This window comes from Oncorhynchus clarkii, chromosome 17, assembly GCF_045791955.1.
Source record: "Oncorhynchus clarkii lewisi isolate Uvic-CL-2024 chromosome 17, UVic_Ocla_1.0, whole genome shotgun sequence".
In the NCBI taxonomy this organism is placed as follows: Eukaryota; Metazoa; Chordata; class Actinopteri; order Salmoniformes; family Salmonidae; genus Oncorhynchus; species Oncorhynchus clarkii.
Window position 1 is genome coordinate 44,062,727 of NC_092163.1, and position 12,780 is coordinate 44,075,506.

At 42.2% G+C, this 12,780-nt stretch overlaps 1 protein-coding gene across 1 annotated transcript in view; it reads left to right on the plus strand.

Moving 5' to 3' along the window:
• Positions 1-1,941: 1,941 nt before the first annotated feature.
• LOC139370892 (sodium- and chloride-dependent GABA transporter 2-like) overlaps positions 1,942-12,780 on the plus strand; it is a 40,127-nt gene continuing 29,288 nt past the window's right edge. Inside the window, exon 1 of the mRNA XM_071110755.1 lies at positions 1,942-1,984. The gene's annotated coding sequence lies outside the window, so the exon portion shown is untranslated. The remainder of the gene's footprint in view (positions 1,985-12,780) is intronic.

Genomic DNA, 12,780 nt, shown 5'->3' on the forward strand with positions numbered 1-12,780 from the left:
CACAGTCCGCCACCTCTTGTCTTACGAGACGCCGCTGTCCTGTCCTGCTGATACAGTGTATAACCAGGCAGCTGTATGTTGATAATGTCGTCGTTCAGCCACGACTCTGTGAAGAATAAGATATTACAGTTTTGAATGTCCAATTGGTAGTTTAATCTTTGGTGTACATCATCGATTTTATTTTCCAAAGATTGCACGTTTGCTAGCAGAAAGCAAGGCAGTGGGGGTTTATTCGATCGCCTACGAATTTTCAGAAGGCAGTCCGACCTCCGTCCCTTTTTTCTTCGCCTCCTCTTCACACAAATGACGGGGATCTGGAACTGTTCCCGGGAAAGCAGTATGTCATTCACAACGGGCTCGTCAGACTCATTAAAGGAAAAAAAGTATTCTGCCAGTTCGTGATGAGTAATCGATGTTCTGATGGCTAGAAGTTATTTTTGGTCAAAAGAGACAGTAGCAGCAACATTATGTACAAAATAAGAAGAAAAAAGAAAAACAAAAAAACACAATTGGTTATGAACATGTAAAACGTCAGCCTTCTTCTCCGGCGCCATCTTACGATCACTAACTATTCACCAATCAGCTCTGGGTGTGTGGTAGATTCTGCCTATTAAATACCATTTTGGTTAGACAATGCTAATAATTAGAGGTAGAAACTGTTGCAAACATTTGCACCAACATTGGGCACTGGCACCTAAAATGACAAACTGAAGGTAAACAAGACGAAGCCAATTGACATGAAATGCATTCCATGAAGCATTCCTCTCATATCAAACAAAAGAAGGGACAATGTTTAGAACTTTTTCAAATGTAATTGTATAAAATATAATTCATTTGATATAATTATAGTTATAATTCAAATGTGGCCTATAGTGTCCAGTAGCCAGGGGCGGACTGGCCATCATTAGCCCAGTGGGCCTGTCTAACTTGGGTTTTTTGCTCAAAATAATCACTATCTGGCTAACAATGGGGGACTTGAGAACAAAAATGGGCCGGTGTGGGGGCCACAAGGAAAAAAAAGTGTTGATGTGTTTAAAATGCCAGGGCCAATTTCTGGTCACAGTCCACCCATACCCATAGACCACTACAGTCTTACATTCTGCCATCATTCAAATGGGACTGACTGCATGACAAGTGCTTGAAACTATTGCCATCTACAGTACAGCTACTTGTAGGTAAATGACTTACTTTCAAGGGGACAAAAACAATCACCACTCATTCACCAAGGAACTCAGAACCACCTGTAGTAACATTGCATGAACAGTTGGTGGTACTAACGCACTACAACTGTGACATGGATATGGTAAAGTAATGTTATTGGAACTACATGCATTGATTATACTTTTGTAATAATAATAAGACTATTATTATGAGAGGTGTCACGCACCTAATTATTGAAGGGCCATTGATGGCCAAATTCAATATATTTTTAATTTGACAATATCTTACATTTATACATTTTGATAATTTATCAGACGCTCTTCTCCAGAGTCAGCTCATTCAACTAAAGATTGCTAGATATGACAGTATTTGTCAAAACCAGTCATTACAAAGACAGTGCTAGTAGAAAAAGACACCTGTTAGTACAAGAAAACTTGTATAACAGTAAGGTGATCGTTTTTCTAATAGGGGGTAGATAGGGGGATAACAGTGAAGGATCCTGAATTTTTATGTTTATAAGTAACTAACATCACTTTTATATCACAGTCTTACATAACGTTTTGTGTGTTGACACAATTGAGTGATCTCTAACCTTTGGCCAGAACCGTGAAATGTAGATCATTTATCAACACTTAGAATAAAGGAGCATCTTTCTCAGTTTTGTCTTTTCAGAGTGCTCTGCCATACAGTAAGTCCACATAGACAATTATAGCACAACATTCACGTAATAAAAATACGAGAAAAACATTGTGATGAATGAAGTTGAGAGGCGTTCAGAGGAAATTCTTGAAGAATGCTGCTCAGCTACAAAGCATGGAGAATGGTGAGCACTACAGATTTCATTATTTTCTTTGAGCTAGATGTTTTGGTAACACTTTATATTACAGTGCCTTTATTACAGTGGAATTATTCCTGTAAGTACAGTGCAACAGTATTGTAATTACTCATTATTATACTGTACTTACACTGTAATGTAAAATGTAACAGATTTTCTTTACGTGACCCTCACCTGAAGGTCACTGGATGTGTGTACACTACTTTAACATAATTACTGTGTCATTGACATGTTATTTCTTAGTAAATGGCTGGTCATTTATGTGCTGTAAAATATAGTTTGGATACACCTACTGTACTCATTCAATGTTTTTTCTTTATTTTGACTATTTTCTACATTGTAGAATAATAGTGAAGACATCAAAACTATGAAATAGCACATATGGAATCACACTATGGGCCTTAAGAGGCCTTGACAGAATGCTTTTATTTAAATCATATTTCATTGGCTGAAGTTTTAGATTCCATCCACAGTCATTAGGCACAGTCCATCAAACTAGCAATTGTTGATCATGCTGATATGTTGAAATACTGCATAATATACAGCATATTTTACACTGTTGAAATCAGTGGACTTTGGTATGAGGTAATAAAAAAAGACATCTGTCAAACTAGATGTAACATTATCACTCTCCATTACATTTCAATAGTTTTGCAAGAACTGTACATTAAATGTATTGTGCCCCCTTTTCCTAATAATTTAAGTGCTCGTGTTCTGTCACTTCTCTATCCTCTATCCATTGTAAAGTCATAATGCAGAGAGTTTATTTGTTCACATTACACAAATCCATGCCCTTTCAGCATTCACATTTGGTGCGATAGGTGTGGTGGATAGTGATTAGTGTTGGGCTAGTAACTGAAATGTTTCTGGATCGAATCCTCAAGCTAAGAAGGTAAAAATCTGTCATTCTGAACAAGGCAGTTAACCCACTGTTCCCTGGTAGGCCGTCATTGTAAATAAGAATTTGTTCGTAACTGACTTGCCTAGCAGCGTAATAGTCAAAACTAACTGTCGCCAACTCTTAGCTATGATGTGGGCTTGCCCCAAGGGAAAGGGGGATACCTAGTGTTAGGGTTGCGTCAATTCGAATCTGGTATCAGAACAAGTTATGACAGAGTCACCGATTGTATACTATGTACTTTTATTAGCTAAGCAATAAATGGTAAATGCAATTTTCATATATACGGGTTCGCTGTAATACCACGCAGGGCAGAACAGAGAACTAGCCAGCACACTAATATTATCTTCTAAAATACTCTGACAGAAGTAGTTCCTCTTCTGAGCTGGCCTGTCAGAGTAGAGACTGGGCGTGGTTTAAACTCACTCAGCCTATCGTTGGCGCACAGGCTGGTCCCAGCCCCCGGCGCTCCAGTTGATAGATGTAACTGTTGCTGTGTAGAATATCTATGCACTTATACCCTAGATACCGTTATCACACATCTGGTTCCTGTTATTGCTAAGTTTAAGTTCTAACAAAAGACAGTCTGTTTGCTACACTACGTTCTGTATGTGTCCCCCACAACTTATGATAACAGCCTATACCCAAGGTTAGCCATTGCCTTTCCGCTAATGTTACTTCTAACACACACAAACACCCTCATGATAGACCAAGCATATTTTCAACCCTCACAATCCCCCCCCCCCCCCCCTATTGGGTGTGAATAAAAAATTAAGCAATGAATCATTTAAAAGCTACAAAGTTTAAAATACCTTCATGTCCTCCATTCGATCCCACTAGGTACTAGATAGGCTACCTGTAACGACGTTCGTCTGTAGAAGGAGAAGCGGACCAAAAAGCAGCGTGGTGGTTACTCATGTTCTTCAATGGAAAATGAACGATACATGAAATAACTTAAATCTACAAAAAACAAACGGACCGTGAAAAACCTATACAGCCTATCCTGTGACAACAAACACAGTGACAGGAACAATCACCCACAAACACACAGTGAAACCCAGGCTACCTAAGTATGATTCTCAATCAGAGACAACTAATGACACCTGCCTCTGATTGAGAACCATACTAGGCCGAAAACATAGAAATGCCCCAAAACATAGAAAAACAAACATAGACTGCCCACCCAACTCACACCCTGACCATACTAAATAAATACAAAACAACGGAAAATCAAGGTCAGAACGTGACAGTACCCCCCCCCCCCCAAAGGTGCGGACTCCGGCCGCAAAACCTTGACCTATAGGGGAGGGTCTGGGTGGGCGTCTGTCCGCGGTGGCGGCTCTGGCGCGGGACGCGGACTCCACTTCATCATTGTCTTAGTCCGCACTGGCGGCCCCTGGCTTACTGGCGGCCCCTGGCTGACTGGCGGCACTGGCGGCCCCTGGCTTACTGGCGGCCCCTGGCTGACTGGCGACACTGGCGGCCCCTGGCTGACTGGCGGCCCCTGGCTGACTGACGGCACTGGCGGCCCCTGGCTGACTGGCGGCCCCAGGCTGACTGGCGGCACTGGCGGCCCCTGGCTGACTGGCGGCACTGGCGGCCCCTGGCTGACTGGCGGCACTGGCGGCCCCTGGCTGACTGGCGGCACTGGCGGCCCCTGGTTGACGGGCGGCACTGGCGGCCCCTGGCTGACGGGCGGCACTGGCGGCCCCTGGCTGACGGGCGGCACTGGCGGCTCCTGGCAGACGGGCGGCACTGGCGGCTCCTGGCAGACGGGCGGCACTGGCGACTCCTGGCAGACGGGCGGCACTGGCGACCCCTGGCAGACGGGCGGCACTGGCGACCCCTGGCAGACGGGCGGCACTGGCGGCGCTGGGCAGACGGGCGGCACTGGCGGCGCTGGGCAGACGGGCGGCACTGGCGGCGCTGGGCAGACGGGCGGCACTGGCGGCGCTGGGCTGACGAGCGGCACTGGCGGCGCTGGAGAGGAGGAAGGCTCTGGAAGCGCCGGACTGAGTAGCTGTCGTAGCGCCGAACAGGCGGGAGACTCCGGCAGCGCTGGAGAGGAGGAAGCCCCTGTAAGGATGGGCCGGAGAGACAGCCTGGTACGGGGGGCTGCCACCGGAGGGCTGGTGCGTGGAGGTGGTGACGGATAGACCGGGCCGTGCAGGCGCACTGGAGCTCTTGAGCACCGAGCCTGCCCAACCTTACCCGGTTGAATGGTCCCGGTCGCCCTGCCAGTGCGGCGAGGTGGAATAGCCCGCACTGGGCTATGCAGGCGAACCGGGGACACCGTGCGCAAGGCTGGTGCCATGTAAGCCGGCCCAAGGAGACGCACTGGAGACCAGATGCGTAGAGCCGGCTTCATGACACTTGGCTCGATGCCCACTCTAGCCCGGCCGATACGCGGAGCTGGAATGTACCGCACCGGGCTGTGCACCCGCACTGGGGACACCGTGCGCTCCACCGCATAACACGGTGCCTGCCCGGTCTCTCTAGCCCCCCGGTAACCACAGGAAGTTGGCTCAGGTCTCCTACCTGGCGTAGCCATACTCCCTGTGAGCCCCTCCCCAAGAAATTTTTGGGGCTGACTCTCGGGCTTCCATCCGCTCTGCCGTGCTAGTTCCTCATAATGCCGCCTCTCTGCTTTTGCTGCCTCCAGCTCGGCCTTGGGGCGGCAATATTCTCCTGGCTCTGCCCAGGGTCCTTTCCCGTCTAGAATCTCCTCCCAAGTGCATCTCTCCAAGTAGTGCAGCCTCTCCCACTGCTGCTTTTGCTGCTGCTGCTGTTGCTGCTCCTCCTGCTGCTGCTTTTGCTGCTGCTGCTGTTGCTCCTGCTGCACCAGTCGCTTCTCCTGCTGCTGCTGTTGCTGCTGCCTCAGTTTACCATGCCGCTTGGTCCTTGGTTGGTGGGTGATTCTGTAACGACGTTCGTCTATAGAAGGAGAAGCGGACCAAAAAGCAGCGTGGTGGTTACTCATGTTCTTCAATGGAAAATGAACGATACATGAAATAACTTAAATCTACAAAACAACAAACGGACCGTGAAAAACCTATACAGCCTATCCTGTGACAACAAACACAGTGACAGGAACAATCACCCACAAACACACAGTGAAACCCAGGCTACCTAAGTATGATTCTCAATCAGAGACAACTAATGACACCTGCCTCTGATTGAGAACCATACTAGGCCGAAAACATAGAAATGCCCCAAAACATAGAAAAACAAGCATAGACTGCCCACCCAACTCACGCCCTGACCATACTAAATAAATACAAAACAACGGAAAATCAAGGTCAGAACGTGACACTACCAGCCACCTAGGAACTTAAAACGCTAATTTCAAAAGAGAACAACAGCTCATTTAAAAACAGAATAAAACGGTGCTACATTTGAGTCCCCCTTTTGACACCCCCTAGGGTGTCACTCCTTATCCTTTATTTTAGGGGTCACAAAATAGTAATATGTTAATAGCATTTCATGAAAATAATAAAAAGTTTATCATTCATTCATTTTTTTTTACAGAAACAGAAAAAATCAACAACTGATATATGCTTTTCAACTCCCCCTTTTGACACCCACAATGGTGTCATACTCAGAATACAAAGGTTAAAAGAAACACACATTTATTGTATAAAGAATAAAAACCCTCTTTTCCACCCTGCTACACCTAACTGGTACTGCCCTCCCCTGAACAGCACCCAATGGCTATTTCATATGGAAATGGAGAGGAGTAGCAGGTGCAGTGGCCATGTGTGTGTTTGCTGTTCTACTCCATTCCATTTGAATAAAAAAATTGAAAATATAATCTGACATGGAAAATATATATATCTGACATGGAATATATATATATATATATATATATATATATATATATATATATATATATATATATATATATATACACACACACACACACAAACAAACGGCACATTTCATTGCAAATAAAAAAAATTATACAGTATATATTTTTTTTTGCAAAAAAAAAATATATATATATTTATATTTCATAAAACGGCATTAGCACTTACCCGTCCAGAAGTACGTCCTGTCCTTGCAGAAACAGCTCCTCAGTTCCTGTTTGAATCATAAAGCTCTTTCCTCACTTTCACTTTTTCACTTTCACTTTAATCTTTGACTTCGCTTTTCCTGATTTATTCGCCATGATATCTTCAATGAAATCGTTGAAAATACAACTTCCCGAAATACTGCTGCGCGTAACAAGCCTCACAGCAACTCCTCTGATCGTCAAGGCAAGAATGGAGTTCGTTACGCTTGCGATTACAAACAAGGAATGGTGGTCCAACCTAAAACCATTACATACTGGCGTTTACCTCAGCTCATTGGCTATCTACCCAGCTAGATTTCAAGAAGATCAGTGGTCATGGGCAGAAATACAGTCCATCAATGAAGCTTCGCTAAAATGATTGGTGCGCAAGGTAGTCATTGCTCGTTGTCTTCAAATCAGTTCTCTTCGATCAATACTCCCCGCAAAAAAAACACAGACGTTTGGCTGTGTTGCAAACATCCAGAGGAATGCACTGAAACCAACCATGACTAGATAAACGATGGTTTACCGTGTGTAATTACGTTGAATGCTCCGTAAAAAAATTGATAGAGATGGAATTCACGGCACAAACGGGTTACAAAATGTTTCGATTTAAGCTATAAAAATGGATTTTATCAAAGAAAACGGCACTTCATTTGATCACTGGGATCCTCAGGAAGAGAAATAAGAGGAAGATATCAGAATGTAAGTCATAATTTTACCTTCAGATGTGAATGTGTAAAAACTGTCATGGCGGAAAATGTTTCTGTTGTTGATTGCTCTTCTCAAACAAAAGCAGTGGAATTTGTTCTCTGTAATAGCTATTTTAAATTGGAAAACGTAGGTTGATTACCAAGATTCCAATCTTTTGAAGGGTGTAGACACTTACATTTTCAAGAATGTTTAATGTTACGATGTTGTATTTTTAGTTGTCACTCTGAAATTTCCCCTGATGTTGATCCCTGTACAGGGATCGCAGCCATAATTAAGGGAACATTTTGACATTCGCCATATGGTTAGTGAGACCGACCACATTGCAAATGTACGGTCCCTTACTAGACGTTCGAAAACGTTTGTAAAATTTGCGGACGGCGTCGGGCTGTGCGGCAGGGCCGGATCTTCCGGGAAGTCATCAAATGAACTCTCTCGGACATTCCGTTTTATAAAATAATCACATTTTGGTCATTCTTCCGCTGTCCCGGTAAATCCCACAAGAGGGCATATGCAATCATATTGCAAATGTACAAAACATCACAAATCACGACGTGGCTTTATCTCCTAAACGGAAAATATTTTGAAGCTGAAACTTGGTGAGCATAGGTTTGGCATAATGGGCAGTTGGCCCCAAACAAGATGGCGTCTAGGCCTCAACGGTTTTTGAGTTATGGCCATTTTTCTGGGATTAAAGGTCCAAAATGAAAATAGAGCAATAATTTTTCCACTTCACGTCAAAGTCAAGGAGCCTCCGGTGTCAATAAAAAAAGAACAGGCCATTTCTCTATCGTCATTTAAGAGAAATCGTACAATGTCAAATTGGTGATGTTCAAAAATAGTTTTTTTTTTTTAAACAGTTACCGATCCAGTTGCAGCGTGTCCATACGAATCTTTTTAAAGTGTGCTTCGGAGCTCTGCGAGATTTCTGTGATTTTCTGTGATTTTCTGAAATAACACACACTCACTAAACGCTCCGTAAATAAGTCAGTTCTTAACATAAAGATTTAAAACTCAAAATTCTATAATTGCCTACCCCAAGGAGGATAGGTGTTCACTTTCAGATTCCTGTGTAAACCGGAAGTGCCTTAAAATGGTGTCATAGGTGCTGTTTCCAAGGGTTAGAAAGGTCAGATATTTTCAAAACTTCATATGTGTGATTAGGCAACCCCCATGAACTGTAAGTCAGTCATTTCTCCCATAAAATATCAAAGAAAAACTAAATCACACACACACACACACAGCTTGGAAGGAGGGACGTATTGGTGTGCATAGAGACAGACAGTGCCTCCAATAGTTAGCTTTGTTCGAGCTAAAAATAACCGTCAGACCTAGAGTTCTGAAACTTTAGAAACCCGTTCTATAGACCTCAGGTCGATAGTGCGTGGTGAGTTACTTGGCTCTAGATGGTTCTCGGACCGAGAAACAGCCTCGTACATTTGCAATGACTTCAATTAATTTTGACCATTACGAAAATGATGACATTTGGAAAAGTCTCCGAGACGCAAGACTAGGTGCATTGAAACCGGCTCGGCCCATAGAGACGGACCCCAATGTTTCTGTCTGATAGCTCATTCAAGGACCCCGTAGCAAGGCATGGGAAAAAGTGGATTGCATGTGCATTTGCAATATGATTCAACAGTGAAAAAAACATCACCAAATGGACATGATGAAATCAACACAACGAGCGATGGAAAGGAACAACTATCACTGCCCGGCCATCCTGTGTTCATCAGGCCAGTCAATTTTGCATTTCTGCAGTATTTTTGAGCATGTCAAATATGCGATGGTACATGGCAAATGGACATAACATCCTGATTTGGCATTTTGAAATCTTTCATATTGCATTTGGACATTTCTTATGGCATTTGGCCAAAAAAAAGTGACTTCTGACTTTGACTTTTGACTTCCTATGAAATCATATTGCAAATGGGCAAAACATATGCCTTATGCACAAGTAAAAATATATATATATTGATAATAAAATATGACTAAAGTATGTTGATACAGTTCTTATACGTTTGTAATTGACACAAAATTCGAAAGAATTTCGAAAAATGGTCCAGAAAGCACTTTTTTAAGGGTGTGTGTGAAGTTCTCAAAATATCTGCTATTTTTTACTTTTGACTTCCAATGAAATCAAATGAAAGGTGGATTTGCTCTAACTTTATGGAAAAAGGTTTATTCAATAAATATAGCAACTCCTCTCATACTGGGAAGGAAACAAAAAAAAACAATTTTCAGGCCTCAAGGGCAGTTTTATTTCAAATGTAGTACCCGAAAGGAGAAAATCCAATAAGCGTTTTATAGTTACATCGTTAGGGTAAATTAATCAAAAGTGGACACACTCCAATCAGTTTCTGAGACAATTGTCCAGACTTAAATTTAACTTTTAATTTTTTCCGTTATTTTACCAAGTAAGTTGACTGAGAACACATTCTCATTTACAGCAACAACCTGGGGAATAGTTACAGGGGATGAATGAGCCAATTGTAAACTGGGGATTATTAGGTGACCGTGATGGTTTTTTGAGGGCCAGATTGGGAATTTAGCCAGGACACCGCTTCTCTTACGATAAGTGCCATGGGATCTTTAATGACCTCAGAGAGTCAGGACACCCGTTTAACTTCCCATCTGAAAGACGGCACCCAACACAGGGCAGTGTCCCCAATCATTGACCTAGGGCATTAGGATGTTTTTAGACCAAAGGAAAGAGTGCTTCCTACTAGCCCTCCAACACCACTTCCATCAGCATCTGGTCTCCCATCCAGGGACTGACCAGGACCAACCCTGCTTTGATTCAGAAGTAAGCCAGCAGTGGTATGCAGGGTGGTATGCTGCTGGCAAATAATAATAATGCTTAAAGCTAGCGTCCCTCCTGGCCAACATCCAGTGAAATTGCAGAGCGCCAAATTCAAAAACAGAAATACTTATTGTGCTGCCATCCTGTTAGAAGGTAACAGATTATTTTTATTGCAATGGTTAATAAGGCTAGGCAGAATACTGCCCCCCTTTGGAGGAATTGCGTGCCCATAGTAAACTGAAAAAAAATCTGTCAAAAATTGCTAATATATGCATATAATAATTATTATTGGATAGAAAACACTCTAAAGCTTCTAAAACCGTTGGAATTATGTCTGTAAGTATAGCAGAACTCACAGGGCAGGCATTCTTCCAAACTAGTTTTGTGGTCATGAAAGTTGGGGCAACTTTGACGTGATCGCCCCCACCCTTCCCAACCAGCTATGGATCTGGGGACACTTTCTATGTCTTCCACTAGATGTCCTCATTCAGTAGAGCGTTTAATCGTTCAAATCCCGCGAGTTTTGGCCCTATGGGAGTGAATTGAGTGAGTGCCGCGAGAAAATACCTGTGCGTTAGGGCGCGAATTGGTCCCATCCATTCCTTTGTTCCAGCACTCCGGAGGAGAACTAACAATGACCGATTGAATTGAAAATTGTTTTGTACGTTTAGAACATCCTAAAGCTTGATTCTGCACTTAGTTTGACCTGTTTAGTCGACATATAATATGTAATTTTGAAGTTTTGATGTGCAACTTTTCCGGACCAGAGGACATTTTGGGTGCATTTCAGCGGATATTGTTAGCAGATGCTAATACAAAGGCACAAGACTTGAAACCAAACAATGTTTTGGGTAAGTATGAACCCTTCCAGTACATTCTGAACGAAGACCATCAAAGGTAAGGGAATATTTATGCTGAAATTGTGTGTTTCTGTTGACTCCAACATAGCGGAGAAATATTGCTTATATCTGAGCGCCGTCTCAGAATATTGAATAGTGACCGATTTCTGTAACGTTAAAAATAAATGTAACAAAGCGATTGCATTAAGAAGCAGTGTATCTTTCTAACTATATGTAGAACATGTATATTTAGTCAAAGTTTATGATGTCTATTTACGTTATCTTGCGGCGCTACCTAAATTTTCTGCGGACATTTTTGAGTATTTTCTGAACATGAATTCAATGTAAATGGACATTTATGGATATAAATGGCATATTATTGAGAAAATTTTTTTACTGTGTAACATGTCCTATTACTGTCATCTGATGAAGATTTTCAAAAGGTTAGTGAATGATTTATTTTTTAATCCTGCTTTTATAATTTTATATTTTCTGGGACAAAATGGCTGCCTCTTGTCTTCGTTTCGGTGGTGGTCTAATATAAATATGTGGTGTGTTTTCGCCGTAAAACATTTAAAAAATCTGACATGCTGGGTAGATGAACAAGGTGTTTATCTTTCATTTGAGGTATTGGACTTGTTAATGTGTGGAGGTTAAATATTTCTAAGAATATTTTTGCGTTCCATGCGCCACGTTCCAGCTGAACGTGGGAGGGGTCGTTCCCAAAAGGGAACCCTAACCCGTCATCAGGTTAAAATGTATTTTCATTGTGTTCAATGGTGTTATTTGCCACCTGGGTTTTCTGGTACTTTCTGGTACTTAGACTGTACGCAAACAGGAAGTAGAGAATTGTTCCGCACGCATAGAAGCAGCTAAAAACAACGCTACGGTGCAGGTCTTTCAGTGTAGTTATTTCTTGTCACGCTTCAGCCTTGGAAAATAGTTGTTTGTATGTTCGATTCAAGCATTTAGCTAGTGATGATAATCTTGTTATTGATAGAGTTGCTTACATATCAATGTTGGTTGCATTTACTTACACAAATTGCAATGCCTTTCATGTATGTCGTTAGCTGTATTACTTTGCTCGTGCGTCATGCAAACGAATTGTAAAATATACAATACTGTAGTTTTGTTACTGTTTCTAGTGTAATATGCTTTGTTATTCTACATAGATGGTTGTACATTATTAGAGTAATGAAAGCAGTTAGCCAATTACCATATTAGTAACAATTAGCTATGTGGTTTGGCATCATGCCAGATGCATGGTACCTTAGCACGTGCTTTGTATTTATGCAACTTCAAATGTATAATATACAGCTACAGTATATTGGTGTAAATTGAATACTAAAGTATATTCTTTTCTGTATTTTGCAGTTTCACAACATAAACGTTTTCAATATATTCATTCAAGAAAAGTCACGCCTTGGGAGTTTTATTGAAGACTTAGTTGTTAGCTATCTGTCTAGTTTTGCATGGGAACGC